Raw genomic sequence first — 19,405 nt, 5'->3', positions numbered from 1 at the left:
GCCGAATCTTGCTGAGGTGGGTGTTCTTCGGCGCTATCTGGGGTAGTATTATCTCCCGTGCCGGAATCATCGTTTTTGCTTTGGCGGGATTTAGAGGGGCGCCGCTGACGCCGGCGCTTTGGCTGTTTCTTGGGGGCGTCATCCCCCACTGTTCCATCGCCATCTCCATCTTTTGGAGTATCCACCATATATATGTCATATGACGAGGTGGCCTTCCAGCGCCCTATAGGTGCTGGTTCCTGTTCGTCTCCTACATCGTCGTTCATGCCGTCGATGTCTTCAGAGCTGAAGTCAAGCATGTCGGTTAGATCGTCGACAGTGGCTACAAAGTGGGTGGTGGGTGGGCTTTGAATTTCCTTATCGTCCATATCCCACCCTCGCTGACTGTAGTTCGGCCAGGGCTCTCCTGATAAAGAGAGAGACTTAAGAGAATTCAGGATGTCGCCAAAAGGCGAATGCTGAAAGATGTCTGCGGCGGTGAACTCCATTATCGGCGCCCAATCGGATTCGATTGGCAGGGGCGCGGGGCGTTCGGAGTCCGGAGAGGAGTCCAGATCCTCGGAGTCATGGGTCGTGCAGAGTGCGGGGCTAGCGTTCGGCTCGATCGCTTTTGGGATCGCAGCCCCCGAGGTGACGTCCAACCGCTCATCCTCGATTGGCGCAGTAGGCTCCGAGTTAGGGGTCGGAACCGATGCGTGTGCGGCCTCCAGGACACTGTCCGGGGGCAGAGCTAGATCATGCCCCTCGAGATAGTGCGGCACGCTTGGCCGTGGCTCGAACCCGTCGAAGATCAAGTCTCCGTGGATGTCAGCCGTGTAGTTTAAGCTTCCAAACCTAACTTGATGGCCAGGGGCGTAGCTTTCGATCTGCTCGAGGTGGCCGAGCGAATTGGCCCGCAGAGCGAAGCCGCCGAAGATGAAGATCTGTCTGGGGAGAAAAGTCTCACCCTGGACCTTATCGTTGTTGATGATCAAAGGAGCCATCGGGCCTAAAGGTGACGACACAGAGGAACTCTCAATGAAAGCACCAATGTCGGTGTCAAAACCGGCGGATCTCGGGTAGTGGGTCCCGAACTGTGCGTCTAGGACGGATGGTAACAGGAGGCAGGGAACACGATGTTTTACCCAGGTTCGGGCCCTCTTGATGGAGGTAAAACCCTACGTCCCGCTTGATTAATATTGATGATATGGGTAGTACAAGAGTAGATCTACCACGAGATCAAGGAGGCTAAAACCCTAGAAGCTAGCCTATGGTATGATTGTTGTATATGGAGTTGATTGTCTACGGACTACAACCCTCCAGTTTATATAGACACCGGATAGGGTTAGGGTTACATAAAGTCGGTTACAATGGTAGGAGATCTTGAATATCTGCATTGCCAAGCTTGCCTTCCACGCCAAGGAAAGTCCCATCTGGACACGGGACGAAGTCTTCAATCTTGTATCTTCATAGTCCAGGAGTCCGGCTGAAGGTATAGTCCGGCTACCCGAACACCCCCTAATCCAGGACTCCCTCAGTGTCCCACTACCGCCGCCCGAACGTCTACGAAACATGTACCACGACCATCGCTGAAGACCCCGTGTACGTCAAGTTCCGTGTCGTGACCCCGAACAACTACGAAACAAGAACAACTACTTCGACTACCGTCGCGGAACGTCTACTTCCCCTACACCGCATCAAACTCGAACCCCTCCGATAATGCACGCTTCGAAGGTATAACCCCGAGACGACGTCCGTGAACGAATGCTTGCGATGTTTGAGATTCTCATGTTCGAACCATGTCCGTTTTGTCACTCGTTTCCATGCCACTAACCTGTGGGAACCCGGTAACCGGGAGCACCCCACCTTCTATCGCATGTCACGCTCCCGTCGCACTTTCTTTGCACCGGGATCTCAATCGAGTTACCGGAACCGGAATGTTGCCGTGGCACCGTTTCATTATCGTTGCCGTGGCTCCCCTTTTCATTTCCACCACGATGACGAATGCTTCTTAATATGCTCTTGTCAACTTTTCTTATAATTGCATAAACTTGAACATGTCATCCGGATCATGTTAACAACTTTAAGATGTTTAAAATTGTTGTTACAATAAATTGCTAATGCATATGGGGATTTACCGGATTTGTTGTTTGTTATATGCGGACCCATTTAAATTGTTTAAATGGTATAGTTTTGTTATGCTTCACCTCTTGCCATGTTAACCAACATTTAATATTGTTGAGTACCTAACCGAGAGTGAACTAAATAATTGATGTGGTGTTCCGTCAATATGCAACGGAGTTGCATATTGAGCTCCACTTAATTTGTAGGATTGCTTGTGCACTTTGCCATGCCATGCCTCTTTAATCCGGACATGCATCATATTTGTTTGTGCATCATGCCATGATTATGTGAGGGTTGTTTACTATGTTGTTTGCTTCTTTCCGGTGTGCTTCTTCGGGTTGGTTCCGATAACGTCGCGTTTGTGAGGATTCATTCGACTACGTCCGTTTGTCTTCTTCATGGACTCGTTCTTCTTCCTTGCGGGATCTCAGGCAAGATGACCATACCCTCGAAATCACTTCTATCTTTGCTTGCTAATTGCTCGCTCTTTTGCTATGCCTATGCTGCGATACCTACCACTTGCTTATCCTGCCTCACATATTGTTGAACCAAGCCTCTAACCCACCTTGTCCTAGCAAACCATTGTTTGGCTATGTTACCGCTTTGCTCAGCCCCTCTTATAGCGTTGTTAGTTGCAGGTGAAGATTGAAGTTTGTTCCTTGTTGGAACATGGAGATGTTGTTGCTTGATGGAACATGTTTACTTGTTGGGATATCACAATATCTCTTATTTAATTAATGCATCTATATACTTGGTAAAGGGTGGAAGGCTCGACCTTATGCCTGGTGTTTTGTTCCACTCTTGCCGCCCTAGTTTCCATCATATCGGTGTTATGTTCCCGGAGTTTGCGTTCCTTACGCGGTTGGGTTATAATGGGAACCCCTTGACAGTTCGCCTTGAATAAAACTCCTCCAGCAAGGCCCAACATTGGTTTTACCATTTTCCACCTAGCCTTTTTCTTTCCCTTGGGTCGGCCATCCCAAGGGTCATCTTATTTTAACCCCCCCGGGCTAGTGCTTCTCTAAGTGTTGGTCCAACCCAGGCAACTTGGGTTACGTTGGCTCCCGTACGCTTAGCTTATCCGGTGTGCCCTGAGAACAAGATATGTGCAGCTCCTATCGGGATTTGTCGGCACAGCGGGTGGTCTTGCTGGACTTGTTTTACCATTGTCGAGGATGTCTTGTAACCGGGATTCCGAGTCTGATCGGGTCTTCCGCTAGAAGGAATATCCTTCGTTGACCGCGAGAGCTTGTGATGGGCTAAGTTGGGACACCCCTGCAGGGATTTGAACTTTTGAAAGCCGTGCCCGCAGTTATGGGCAGATGGGAATTTGTTAATGTCCGGTTGTAGAAAACCTGAAGTTGACCTTAATTAAAATACATCAACCGCGTGTGTTACCGTGATGGTCTCTTCTCGGCGGGGTCCGGGAAGTGAACACGATGTTGGAGTAATGCTTGACGTAGGTTGTTCTAGGATCACTTCTTGATCATAGTTTCTCGTTCGTGCTTTGCCTTCTCTTCTCGCTCTCATTTGCGTATGTTAGCCACCATAAATGCTAGTCGTTTGCTACAGCTCCACCTCATACATTTACCTTACCCATAAGCTTAAATAGTCTTGATCGCGAGGGTGTGAGATTGCTGAGTCCCCGTGACTCACAGATACTTCCAAAACCAGTTTGCAGGTGCCGATGTTACCGAGCAGGTGACGCAACCAAGCTCAAGGAGGAGCTCGATGAAGATCTTGTCCTTTGTGTTGTTCCGTTTCCAGTTGATCAGTAGTGGAGCCCAGTCGGGACGATCGGGGATCTATGTAGCATTTGGGGTAGTCTTCTTTCATTTTGGTTCCGTAGTCGGACCTTGATTGTAACTGGTTGATGTAATGCTTTATTCATGTATTGTGTGAAGTGGCGATTGTAAGCCAACTATGTATCTCTGTCCCTTATGTATTACATGGGTTGTGTTAAGATTACCTCACTTGCGACATTGCTTTCAATGCGGTTATGCCTCTAAGTCGTGCTTCGACACGTGGGAGATATAGCCGCATCGAGGGCGTGACAACGCCCCAGATGTCAGTGGGAGGAATCATTTTTTTGCGTAATAAGGAGGCTGTCGCTTGCATGCGGCCATGGACCATGGGGGTCCATATTGTCAGCCTCCCCATGTACATCCCTATTCCGATGGCTGTCATTTGTTGAATGTTGAGCACGCCACGCCTAGAGCACCAACAAGGTGGACGACGGTGAGGCCTAGGAATGGAACGACCCGGAGCCGGCGAAGACACAACAGTGGATGCTCACGCTGTGGAGAGTATGAAGGTTGACTCGTTCGGCTGCGGCGTGAGGCTTCCATCACCGGAGAATAACAGGAGGTGCGGGTGGGTAGAGGGATGGCCAGGCCAGTGGAGGGAGTAGGGTGGGCCTGTGAAGCCTGCACGGCATCAAAGCCGACCATAAGAGGACGAAGCAGGAAGTCCCACCAGCGCTGGTTTAGGCAAATGGAGCTGGAAGATTAGAGATTGAAGAAGCACGTCGGCCGTTGGATGGACATCCAACAGTCACTGCTGCTAGAATCGTATGTTTACTAACAAAGCCTTGCGTAAACAAATCAGCCTCGAAATCTGTGGCGTGTACAACCCATTTGCTATTATTTTTATAATTTACATCTTATTGGCTAATTCATATGGAATTTATTGCAGCCCATTTTCCATTTTTAGAATTGCTGGCCATTTTCTGGTCAGTGCCAGGGTTAAAAATTTGAAATAAAAATATGCGAAATTTTAAAAATTCACATATTTTTGTTGGGGAACAAAATATTCTTAATCCAAAAATTAGTAGCCATACTAAAAGCAATTTAGGAATAATGTAGTACTATGTCATGTTAAAATCCAATGAAACATAACATATTAGTGAAGAGGAAAAACAAAAAAGAAACTAATTGCCCATTTGCTATATTTTTTTGGAGTTTGCAACCCCTTTCATATTACTTTTAAGATTTACTATCCATACTCTTTGGCCCTCCTCGTGTTGAAAGATTTGGAGCCTAGTAAGTCGGAGAAAACAAATAGGCCTAGCTTGGGTATTTTTCAAAAAGAAATAGTGGGCTACCTATTTTTCCAAAGAAAAAACTGCAAGGCTGGTCCTGTTGTTAGACGGGCCACAGAGACCGCACAACCCAGTTTATAGCCTGCTCCTATTAACAAATCCTCAAAAAAAGTTGTGCAATTCTATTGTTAATTGACTATACGTTGACAATGATGCGGGTCCCAGATATTAGCAGGGTGGACTAGAGTAAAAATACGAGGGGTGCATCTGAGTAGTAAAAGAGGCGCTTGCTTGTGTTCGGGAGTGGACCTGGTGGGTCCGTACTGTCATACTCACAACTACAGTCCTCTCCCAATTCACTATGTTGACAGGGCCGGATGGCGGCGCCGTTGCGAGCGCACCAAGGCAGAGGGAGACGGCGAGGTCTCAGACGGGAATGAAAATGTGCTAGGGAACATGCGGCAGTATGGCCATAGGCGGAGGGGAGTACGAGGGTTCACTGGTTCTGGTGCGTGGTAGGCCGCCGTCACCGGAGAAGAATAAGATGTTGATGTCGCATGAAGCTACGTTGGTATTTCCCCAAAGAGGAAGGGATGATGCAGCACAACGGTGGTAGGTATTTCCCTCAGATGTGAAACCAAGGTTATCGAACCAGTAGAAGAACCAAGCAAAACAACATAAACATCACCTCCACACAAATAACAACTACTTGCATCCCGATGTGTAAAAGGGGTTGTCAATCCTTTTTGGGTAGCGGTGCCAAAAATTGGCAAACGGACGTGAGATAAATTGTAGTAGATTGATAGATCGAATGCCAAATGAAATAAATAAGAATAAATTGCAGCAAGGTATTTTTGTATTTTTGGTTTAGTAGATCTGAAAATAAATGCAAAGGAAAAGTAGATCGCAAAGGCAAATACATGAGAAAGAGACCCAGGGGCCATAGGTATCACTAGTGGCTTCTCTCGAGAAAAATAGTAAATGGTGGGTGAACAAATTACTGTTGGGCAATTGATAGAACTTCAAATAATCATGACGATATCCAGGCAATGATCATTACATAGGCATCACGTCCGATTAGTAGACCGACACCTGCCTGCATCTACTACTATTACTCCACACATCGACCACTATCCAGCATGCATCTAGTGTATTAAGTTCATGGAGAAACGGAGTAATGCAATAACAATGATGACATGATGTAGACAACATCTATCTATATAGAGATAGACCCCATCATTTTATTCTTAGTAGCAACGATACATACGTGTCAGTTCCCCTTCTGTCACTGGGATCAAGCACCGTAAGATCGAACCCACTACAAAGCACCTCTTCCCATTGCAAGATAAATATATCAAGTTGGCCAAACAAAACCCAAATATTGGAGAATAAATACGAGGCTATAAGAGATCATGCATAAAAGAGATCAAAGAAACTCAAATACTTTCATGGATATAAAAAGATATAACTGATCATAAACTCAAAGTTCATCAGATCCGAACAAACACACCACAAAAAGACTTACATCATATGGATCTCCAAGAGACCATTGTATTGAGAATTCAGTGAGAGAGAGGAAGCCATCTAGCTACTAACTACGGGCCTGAAGGTCTACGAAGAACTACTCACGCATCATCGGAGAGACACCAATGAAGGTGGTGGACCCCATCCGAGATGGTGTCTAGATTGGATCTGGTGATTCTAGACTCTTCGGCGGCTGGATCAATATTTCACCGACTCCCCTAGGGTTTTGGGAATATTGAGGTATTTATAGACCAAAGAGGCGGTCCGGTGGGGGCACCTGAGGTGGGCACAACCCACCAGGGCGCGCATGGGCCTCCTGGCGTGCCCTAGTGGGTTGTGCTCTCCTCGGAGCACCCCCAGGCGCAGCCAGGGCCCATTACGTGTCTTCTGGTCCATAAAAAATCTCAGTAAAGTTTCGCAGCATTTGGACTCCATTTGGTATTGATTTTCTGCGATGTAAAAACATGGAAAAAACAACAATTGACACATGACACTATGTCAATAGGTTAGTACCAAAAAAATGATATAAAATAACTATAAAATGATTATAAAACATCCAAGATTGATAATATAACAACATGGAACAATCAAAAATTATAGATACGTTGGAAATGTATCAGCATCCCCAAGCTTAACTGTAACGCCCTCGATGCGGCTATAGCTCCCACGTGTCGAGGCACGACTTAGAGACATAACCGCATTGAAAGCAATGTCGCAAGTCAGGCAATCATTACAACAACCCATGTAATATATAATAAAAGGGGAAGAACATAGTTGGCTTACACTCGCCACGTCACATCAGAGTACATAAATAACATCCATCAGACAGACACTCATGGCCCGACTACGGCGCCAAAATAGAAAAGAACCCAACATGCAACAAGGCCCTGAATCAAACCCCAACTAGGCACCACTACTGATCATCGGGAAAGGAAACATAATAACGCTGAGAGTCCTCGTCGAACTCCCACTTGAGCTCGTACTCGTCACCTGGAGCGAAATCACCTGGACCTGCATCTGGAATTATAGTATTTGTGAGCCACAGGGACTCAGCAATCTCGCACCCTCGCGATCAAGACTATTTAAGCTTTTAGGAATGGATAAGGCAAATATAAGTGGAGCTGCAGCAAGCGACTAGCATATGTGGTGGCTAACTTATCCGCAAAAGAGAGCGAGAAGAGGAGGCAAGGCGCAAGCGAGAATCTAGAGGAACAACCTGCGCAAGCATTACTCCAACACCGTGTCCACTTCCCGGACTCCGCCAAGAAGAGGCCATCATGGTAACACACTCAGTTGATTCATTTTAATTAATTAAGATTCAAGTTATCTACAACCGGACATTAACAAATTCCCATCTGCCCATAACCGTGGGCACGGCTTTCGAAAGTTCAATCCCTGCAGGGGAGTCCCAACTTAGCCCATGACAAGCTCTCACGGTCAAAGAAGGAATAGACCTCCACCCGAGACACACCGATCAGACTCGGTAACCCGGTACAACAAGACAATTCGACAGGTTAAAACAAGACCAGCAACACCGCCCGAATGTGCCGACAAATCCCGATAGGAGCTGCACATATCTCTTTCTCAGGGCACACTCAGATAGGTCAAGCTATGAGTAAAACCAACCCTCAAGTTTCCCCGAGGTGGCCCCGCAGGCTGCCCAGTTCGGACCAACACTCAGAGGGAGCACTGGCCCGGGGGGGGGGGGGTAAAATAAGATGACCCTTGAGTCTGCAGAACCCAAGGGAAAGAAAAGGCTAGGTGACGAATGGTAAAACCAAGGTTGGGCATTGCTGGACAAGCTTTAATCAAGGCGAAATATCAAGGGGTTCCCATTATAACCCAACCGCGTAAGGAACGCAAAATCCGGGAACATAACACCGATATGACGGAAACTAGGACGGCAAGAGTGGAACAAAACACTAGGCGAGAGGCCGAGCCTTCCACCCTTTACCAAGTATATAGATGCATTAAGATAGCATAGCAATATAATGATATCCCAACAAGTAAATAAATGATGTTCCAACAAGGAACGGCCTCCAATCTTCACCTGCAACTAGCAACGCTATAAGAGGGGCTGAGCAAAGCGGTAACATAGCCAATCAACGGTTTGCTAGGACAAGGTGGGTTAGAGGTTGACATGGCAATTAGGAGGCTGACAAGCAAAAGTTAGGCATCGTAGCATTGGCAAAGCAAGAGCAAGCAAACTAGCATAGCAAAGATAGTAGTGATTTCGAGGGTATGATCATCTTGCCTGCACAGTTGTCAGAGTTGACTGGATCCTCACAAGCAAACTCAACGGGCTCCTCGGTAGCGAAATCTTCTCCCGGCTCTACCCAAACAAGACAAACAAGCAACAAGGATACAATCAACCACGTGCAAGACCAAGCAATATGATGAAATGAAGATATGCTATGCGGGATGCGATGCGGGATGCAAAATGCAAGATATGACAGGAAATGCATGAACCTGGCCCCAACTTGGAAAACCAAGTGTTCCACTGGATAGAGGGGATGAAATCGCTTGAAAACGATATAAAGATCATTGGAATCGGAGTTACGGTTTGGAAATGGCAAGCGTTTTAAGATATGACACCGGTCTGCGATTTACATCAAGTAGGCATCTAAATGCGATGAAATTAACATGCTACAGCCACCAAACATGACAACAAAATACATGGCAGGGATGCACACAAGATGCTTAACAAAATACTATCACTGAGCCACGGCCAATTCATCCATTATGAGGTTCAAACAGGCATGGCAAAAACGCAAATGCAAAAACAGATTCCAGACTTAGTGAAATTAACACTTGTCTGAAATTTCAGATCACGATGCTCTCTTCGGAGCAGCAAAACAACATGATACATGACCTGATTAAGACAAGTAAGAACATGGCATGGAGATACTCAACAAGCTTAAAAAAAGACCCAAAGTGACCTGGGGCCAAAAGGGTTCACAAAATATATTAACGGGCACACGAACATAGCTAAAACACAATCAGTTTTCAGACAGTGAAAACTGAGACATGCTGAAATATAACTCACGAAGGCATGTAAACGAGCTCGATGCACTCACCATGGTGCAAGTCATGGCAAGGCAGTCATACACCCACTAATAAGACACAAAATAAAAGCTAGACATGTCAAGAACAATGGCATAGCATTCACGGATCAACTACAACAACGCCGGCAAAATCGCAAATGAGTTGACGATCTGCCCAGATTCACCACGAAGCAAAAGTAGAGCTCGATTGACTCAAGCTAGATTGCTCCATAATTGCAAACAAAGACATGGATGGATAGAGCATAACATTAATAACAAAAGTCCCTTACTGATCATCCTCAAAAGAGGCACGGATCATTAGGAAACAAGCTGAATATATGGCATCATGAACTAAAACATCCCAGACTTAGTGAAAACAACAAAGTCCCTGAAAACAGATTTCCCGGGTGCCTCACTTTGCAAGCTTGCACAAGTCACCACACACATCCTAAAAATGCATGGGTTGCACATCTGGAAAGAAGACAAAATGCTTAACAAAACATATGAAGGACTCATAGGCATATCATGCACACAATGATCATGGCAAAAATGACAAAAGTCTAAGATGAACTAGCAGATCTGGCAATTAACTCACGAAGTCTCCTTCTAACAGCATTTAGGGCATCAAGATGAGCTGAAATGAAAATGATGCAATGGAATGAAATGATGTACTCGTCGAGTCGAATATTTTGATATATCATATGCCCAAATCGGAGCTACGGATGCAAAGTTACGGGGCCGCAAACATAGCAACTTGGATCAGGAATCTCCGGGACTTAGTGAAAATATACCTCCGCGAAAGTCAACGCGGGACGGAGGGATCCGGGACGGAGCGGTGCAGATCTGAGGGTGGCGTTTGGTTGGACGCGCGGGTGGATCTGATCCCGATCCGGATCGGATCTGCACGTGGATCGAGGTTCGTCGGGAACCTTCGCCGGAGAAGAGCAACGAGGCCGGCGGGGAGGAGCGGTCGCCGGGCCGGCGACGAGCGGCGAGTGGCGGCGTGTAGGCGGCGGCGAGCTCCGGCGTTGAGCTGGGCGGCTCAGGGCGGCGAGCGGCGGCGTGGAGTGGCGCGGCAGGGCGGCCGGACCGCGTCGAGGTGGCGGCGGCGCGGCGGGCTCCGACGCCGGCGTCGGGGAAGAGGAGGTCGGGCGCGGGCGGTCGGACGAGGGAGCCGGGCGGTGCCGGTTCTGGCCCGTCGGGGCGAGGGGCGGGCCTCCCGCGGGCCGGCGGGCTTCGGCGGCGCGGCGAAGTGGTCCGTGCCACGTGGCGGCTGGCGAGTGGGTGGGCTGCGGCGGCAGACGCTGTCCGGCCGGGGCGGACACGTCCGTCGGTGCGGTTTTTTTTAGAATTAGGGTTTCGAGGGGGAAGACGAGATCCGAAAATGGAGGGGGTATATATAGGCATAAGTGGAGCTAGGAGAGTCCAAATGAGGTGCGGTTTTCGGCCACGCGATCGTGATCGAATGCTCTAGGACATGGAGCAGAGTTTGGTGGGTTTTGGGCCAAATTGGAGGGGTGTTGGGCTGCAACACACACGAGGCCTTTTCGGTCCCTCGGTTAACCGTTGGGGTATCAAACGAAGTCCAAATGATACGAAACTTGACAGGCGGTCTACCGGTAGTAAACCAAGGCCGCATGACAAGTCTCGGTCCAATCCGGAAATGTTTAATCCCCACACACGAAAGAAAGGTAGAAATGACCACCGGAGGAGAACGAAGCGCCGGAATGCAAAACGGACAACGGGGAAAATGCTCGGATGCATGAGACAAACACGTATGCAAATGCAATGCACATGATGGCATGATATGAGATGCATGAAAACGAAAACAACACACGGAGACAAAACCCGAACCCGAGGAAATAAATATAACTTAACACCGGAAACGGCAAGAGTTGGATACAAATTTGGAAAGTCGTATCTGGGGCGTTACATTAACTCCTACTCGTCCTCGAGTAGATAAGTGATAAAAACAGAATTTTTGATGTGGAATGCTGCCTAACATGTCATATCATATTTCTTTTCTTTATAGCATGGACATTTGGACTATTATATTTTTCAAAGCAATAGTCTATTGTTGACATGATAACTTAAATACTCAAGCATATCAACAAGCAACCATGTCTTTCAAAATATCAATGCTAAAATAAGCTATCCCTAACCCATCATGCTCAACCATTGATACATTCATGAAACACACTCGCATATTAACTACAGCCAATACTCAAGTATGATCATGCTGCCTCCTAGTTGGTGCTTTTATAAGAGAAAATGGAGACTCAAATTCAAAAATAAAAATTGCATAAAGTAAAAGAAAGGCCTTTTGCAGAGGGAAGTAGGGATTTGTAGAGGTGCTAGAGCTCAAAGCGAAAAACTTAGAGATAAAAATATTTTGGGAGGTGTATCCATCCCACCAACGAAAACGACTTAGAGTTCCCAACACTTTCCATGCTAGATATATCATAGGCGGTTCCCAAACAGAAAATAAAGTTTATTCCTTTCTCCACCATACTTTCACTTTCCATGGCTAACCATATCCATGGGTGCCTTGCATACCAACACTTTCCAAGGAATTTATTATTTGACTACATAAAGTAAATTCATTTTTCATTTCGAGACTGGGCATCCCTAATACCTTTGTCTTACTCTCGTGCAATGACAATTGAATGAACACTCATCGTGAGAATAACACATCTAGCATGGAAAATATTAGCCACCCCTCACCACTCTACGAGCGAAACGAACACACAAAAGAGAAGTTTATTTTGAAAATTAGAGATGGCACATACAAATTTGCTTAGAACTACAAAAGAATACCGATATAGTGGACTCATGTGGCAAAACTGGTTTAAAGGTTTTTGGATGCACAGGTAGAGATCATACTTACTGCAAAGTGAAGGCTAGGAAAAGAATGAGAAGCGATCAAACAAGAAACGAATAATCTCATAAGAAGGCATTAAGCATAATTAACACCGAATAATGCACCACAAGTAGGATATAATTTCATTGCATAATTATTGACTTTCGTGCTTGCATAGGGAATCACAAACCTTAACACGAATATTCTTACTAAAGCATAATTACGCATCAACATAACTCACATATCACATTATCATATCTCAAAAATATTACTAAGAATCAAGTTTATTTTGTCCAGTGATCTTCATGAAAGTTTTTATTACACCCTTCTTGGATATCTATAACTTTGGAACTAATTTTCATATGTTGCTTTTGACAAGCTCAAACAAATATAAGTGAAGATCATGAGCATAAAAGTTCTTTATCTCAAATTAATTTAAGTGAAGCAAGAGAGAATTTCTTGAATTTTTTTCTAACTCCCAAATAAATATAAGTGAAGCAAGAGAGCATTTCTTCAAAAATACTAAAGCACAACGTGCTCAAAAAAGATATAAGTGAAACACTAGAGCAAGTCCATAGCTCATAAAAGATTTAAGTGAAGCATAGAGAGCAATTCTAACAAGTCATGACATAATTTTGGCTCTCTCAAATAGGTGTATCCAGTAAGGAATCAAGACTCAGAACACAAAATAAAACAAGCAAAGACTCATATCATACAAGGTGCTCCAAGCAAAACACATAGTATGTGACGAATAAAAATATAGCTTCGAGTAAAATACCGATGGTCGTTAGAAGAAAGAGGGGATGCCACTCGGGGGCATCCCCAAGCTTAGTTGCTTGCTCCCTTTTCGATAATAGCGGGGATGCCGGGGCATCCCCAAGCTTAGGCTCTTCTTACTCATTCCTTCATCCATCGTAAGATAAACCAAAACTTGAAAACTTCAATCACACAAAACTCAACAAAACCTTCGTGAGATCCGTTAGTATAAGAAAATAAATCACTACTATAAGTGATGTATCAAACCAACTCATATTTTGTTTTTGCATTGTATCTATTGTAGTCCATTTTTTCTATGGAAAAAACTCATCAAAGAAAACCATAGAGCCATCAAAACAAGTACACAACGCAAAGAAAACAGAATCTGTCAAAACAGAACAGTATGTAGCAATCTGACTATTTCGAGTACTTCTATAACTCCAAAAATTATGAAAAATTAGGACGACGTGTACAATTTGTATATTGATCTACTGCAGAAGGAATGGGTATTTTATCGCCCTCTTCTTAAAAATTAGAGTTATTTTCGCGAGCACAAAAGTTTCTGTTTTTTCAGCAAGATCAAACAACTATCACCGAAGAAGATCCTAAAGGATTTACTTGGCACAAACACTAATTAAAATGTAAAAAACACAATCATCACAGTATCATAATTGTGCTAACACTCAAAAACAGGAAGCAAAAAAGCAAAAATAAATTTTATTCATTGGTTTGCCTCCCAACAAGCGCTATAGTTTTACGCCCTTAGCTAGGCATAAAGCAAGGATCTAAGTTTTGTCATCCTTCTTATTAACTTTCTTAGAGGTGTTTTCATCATGTGGTTTTGTAAACACAACATAAAACATATTGTCCATAGAAACCTTAGCATTCCTAATTTGGTGTTCATCATAACCTTTTTGATTCCCCGCAACAATCCAAGAGTAATGTTGATTAACATTATTGAAAACTTGTTGGATTATATCTAAAACGGGGACTTCCTTTTAAAGATTCTCATCAAAGATTTTATTATCCCCAAGAAAATGTTTTAAAGCATAGTCAGTATTGTAAAGAATTTCATCTATCACAGGTTTTTCATGATTAATACCATAAATATCAAAAATTTCCCTAGCTTCCCATATTATGTAATCAAATTCCTTCATAAGGACAAGGGTGGCCATCTTTTTAGCCCTAGGATTCTTTATAACGGGAAGCTAAAAAAACAATCTTTGCAAAGTAGGATGGGTACGAATAATTTACTTTCAAGTTTTAGAACTAGTGCTGAAATAACATCCGCATAAGATATAGTAGTTTTGAGTATAGGAGCATCATCAAGACTTAGATTCCCAACACAATTGAAAAAATTCTTGGATACGTCCTTTTCCCATAACGTTCCCTTGCCCCAAGATAAAAGTTTTAACATCCAGATTGCCCGTACGTCCAATATTAGGAGTTAGGCCATCATCTATTGGTGCCATACCGAAATCACTCATGATTGCAAGCAAAGGATAGATCTGGCAAGAACGGCAAACGGAAAAGAGGGGCGGATAAAACGACAAATTTTTGTGAAGTGGGGGAGAGGAAAATGAGAGGCAAATGGCAAATAATGTAAATTGTGAGGAGATGAGATTTGTGATTAGGAACCTGGTATATGTTGAAGATCCTCCTCGGCAACGGCGCGAGAAATTCCTTTTGATGTTGCTTGAAGCTATGTCGGTATTTCCCCAAAGAGGAAGGGATGATGCAGCATAGCGGCGGTAGGTATTTCGCTCAGATGTGAAACCAAGGTTATTGAACCAGTAGGAGAACCAAGCAACATGACGTAAACAACACCTGCACACAAATAACAACTACTCGCAACACGACGTGTAAAAGGGGTTGTCAATCCCTTTCGGGTAGCGGTGCCAAAAATTGGCAAACGGACGTGAGATAAATTGTAGTAGATTGATAGATCGAATGCCAAATAAAATAAATAAGAATAAATTGCAGCAAGGTATTTTGGTTTAGTAGATCTGAAAATAAATGCAAAGGAAAAGTAGACCGCAAAGGCAAATATATGAGAAAGAGACCCAGGGGCCGAAGGTTTCACTAGTGGCTTCTCTCGAGAAAAATAGCAAACGGTGGGTGACCAAATTACTGTTGGGAAATTTATAGTACTTCAAATAATCATGACGATATCCAGGCAATGATCATTACATAGGCATCACGTCCAAGATTAGTAGACCGACTCCTTCCCGCATCTACTACTATTACTCCACACATCGACCGCTATCCAGCATGCATCTAGTGTATTAAGTTCATGGAGAAATGGAGTAATGCAATAAGAATGATGACATGATGTAAGACAAGATCTATCTATGAAGAGATAGACCTCATCGTTTTATCCTTAGTAGCAACGATACATACGTGTCATTTCCCCTTCTATCACTGGGATCAAGCACCGTAAGATTGAACCCACTACAAAGCACCTCTTCCCATTGCAAGATAAATAGATCAAGTTGGCCAAACAAAACCCAAATATCAAAGAAAAAATACGAGGCTATAAGAGATCATGCATATAAGAGATCAAAGAAACTCAAATACTTTCATGGATATAAAAAGATATAACTGATCATAAACTCAAAGTTCATCAGATCTCGACAAACACACTGCAAAAGAGTTACATCATATGGATCTCCAAGAGACCATTGTATTGAGAATTCAGCGAGAGAGAGTAAGCCATCTAGCTACTAACTACGAACCCGAAGGTCTACAAAGAACTACTCACGCATCATCGGAGAGGCACCAATGGAGGTGGTGAACCCCATCCGAGATGGTGTCTAGGTTGTGTCTAGTGATTCTGGACTCTACGGCGGTTGGATCAATATTTCGTCGACTCCCCTAGGGTTTTGGGAATATTAGGGTATTTATGGATCAAAGAGGCGGTTCGGGGGGCACCCGAGGTGGGCACAACCCACCAGGGCGCGCCTGGGCCTCCTGGCTCGCCCTGGTGGGTTGTGCTCTCCTTGGAGCACCCCCAGGCGCAGCCAGTGCCCATTATGTGTCTTCTGGTCCATAAAAAATCTCCGTAAAGTTTCGCGGCATTTGGAATCCATTTGGTATTGATTTTCTGTGATGTAAAAACATGAAAAAACAACACTTGGCACTATGTCAATAGGTTAGTACCAAAAAATGATATAAAATGATTATAAAACATCCAAGATTGATAATGTAAAAACATGGAACAATCAAAAATTATAGATACGCTGGAGACGTATCAAATGTCGGGGGGGAGTAAAGGGATGGCTTGGCCAGCATTTCAGGGAACGATAGGGCGGCGATGCGTGCACGGCAGTGCAAGCAGCCATTGAAGGCGGGAACAGGCGCTCCCACCAGCGCAGGTTTGGTTTTGGTGGCTGGACTGGTCTGACACAAAAACTCATTATGTTGGATTATAAGGATTAATTTTATATGGCTAGAACTTATTGTAAAATGTTGCGGAGCACCTTTTTCTTCTTGAGGTTTTTTTAGACAATTTTTTTCTTGAGGTGTGAAGCCGAGAACATTCAGAAGCCCTGGGATAATGTGGTGTCGCCAATGTGTTGGGCTGGGTTAGGAATTCTTATCAAAAAATAATAATGGACCAGAACTATTTACGACGTTTACTATGATTTGCATGGGTCCACTCATTGCAGGAAGAAAATGGTGGGAGAAAAAAGACTGGTCGCTATCTTTGCCTAAGAATAATATCGACTGAATGTAACGACACCCTCATAGGAAATAATATCCTCCTGTTAAATTTTGACTTTTAAATCGTAAATTTAAAGAACTGGTGCATGAGCTTTTAGATTTATTTATTTACTTATTTATGTTTAGGGGACCATGAGGATGTACCTGGGCTGGATTCATGTGAGAGCCTCCCTTCCAGTTAATTATGGGTTCCTTTATTGGGCCTTCATCAGTGGGCCGCATGTTATCCACAAGTGGAAAGTGTGTTTCTTACCAAAAATAGTATGCGCTACGTATGGGGCACTAAAGGATCGGACCATGGAACGTCTTCCAAAACATTGTCTTTCTCGTTCTAACAACACATTTGTTTAAGCAACAGACGAAATATACTATTGATTGTACATTGAAAATAGCAGCAGTAACAACCAGGGTTGGGGGTGCAACAGAAGCAGTAAGCAGGCCAGAAGAGTAAAGACGCAACTCTCTCTTTCAAACCAAACATCAGCCATCATTACAAAAGGGCTACCAGAAAATAACAATTGTATGCATCAAACTAAATAAAGATCCTACTACACCAAGTGTATGCATCTAACTAACTGGCTCAGTTAGACGTTACTATTTATTAAGCTGTGGAGATTGGCTGACGGCTTGAAGCAGATGGGTGCCTGATGGGGGAAACTCCAGCCAGCTGGTCAAAGTCTGATACTTGTGACCCTCTCTCCTACTTTGGACCCAAAGCATGGTGGCACATATCTGGGTATGGTGCATGGAGAGATGCATGGTACATTGTGTACACACAGTTTTGCCTGATGAACGAAATCGCGCTACCATCATGATCCTTGCCGTCGGTTATCTCCTGGTTAATCAAATAATTTAGTCCGAAAAACAGAGAGCGTGTACCAAGGCTACTTACCAACCTCCACTCAAAAATTCCTGAAGGCCGAGAGAAGCTGGGTTCCTACTCAAAGACCTTGTAGTGACTGTGATTGTATTCTACGAAACAACACGTCCGGTACATGTGAACGATCATCAATCATTTGCCGTCATCTGATCGAGAAAGGAACCACCTGCAACTGCCATGCCGCTTTTCTTTGAAAGGTTCTGGGATTAGGAAGGGTAGGGACACCAGGCGGCCTACAACAACATATCAAGTTGGAGTCAAATAAAAAGGGCTCTAACTGTAGTCAATCTTAAGAATGGCATGTTATGAGCATGAATATTTTTCAGTAAATGTTGACAGTAATATAAGCAAGCCATCATGATATCATAGGAAAGTAACATACTGCTGTAACAGCCGTTTGTAGCGATGACTGGAGTAGGCCAGCAATACGTCCAGCCATAGAAGGAGTCCATGGCGGGCCCTTGTGTTCAATGGCATCAGAGAACCATGGAGGATGTATGATCCTGTGATGGATGTGCAGATTTATCCACTTACCACAGTGACCTGTCAGATAGGCCAGAGAACTGTTCAAGAACGCAATTAGCCTGATGTCTTTATAATTCACAGATCTTGTGGGCACTTGGCAGATTACAACCTTGAGAAAATCAAACTTGGTATCATGTTGGCTACTGTAAGATTCCGAGTATTCTGGGCTGCGGTGCCAAAGCAGTGTAGTGTTAATCGAAAGAAGGGGGATCAATCACCGGGTGTAGACGTCCACGAGCATCCAACTGCCGCGACCATCGACGAGCACCATCCAAGACGTGTTCATGCCGGCCCAGTACAAACCATTATTGTAGTTGAGGGTGACGGGGATCGGATCACAGTCGAGGGGGTTGATGCTTGTCACCCTATGATTGTTATGTTGCGTGACACGCCGTTTCTGAAGATCAGGCGGCATCAGCATGCATGGAGTTGGCTTAAAAAGCTCTGGCCTGAGGGCTTTGAGTAAACGATACAACCCCGATGAGCACGCGGCGAGCGGCATGGTACTGAGATTGTCCACACATGAAACAATGAGCTTGATTACCTCTGTGAGGAGCGAATTCCAGCCACTCTTTCGAGGACGCTGTTCGGTTCTGCCATTGTCAGTGCTTGGGTTTCGGAAGAGGGGGTAGGCGCCTAGTGGGGATGGAAGATTGGACGATTATGTGCGGACGAGGATGGAGAAGCGAATATGTGCTGAGGGAAGTGGACAAGTCATGATTACAACAACACGCCGCTTGACTTACGAGACACATCCTAGCAGCGTAGGGTCCTATCGATGCCAGACAACTTGCTTGAGTGATCACAATACTAGTACAATAAACTACAGTACCTACTACTATGCCCTAGTTTGCATATAGTGGAGTAGGACTCTGCTCTACTACTAGCACCGGAGTAGTATATCCCAAAATAGTTACAAACTTCAATGCCCGACCGTGGAAGGACTACGA

The sequence above is a fragment of the Triticum urartu genome, chromosome 3, assembly GCF_003073215.2.
Source record: "Triticum urartu cultivar G1812 chromosome 3, Tu2.1, whole genome shotgun sequence".
Lineage (NCBI taxonomy): Eukaryota > Viridiplantae > Streptophyta > Magnoliopsida > Poales > Poaceae > Triticum > Triticum urartu.
Note: the sequence above shows the minus strand (reverse complement) of the source record.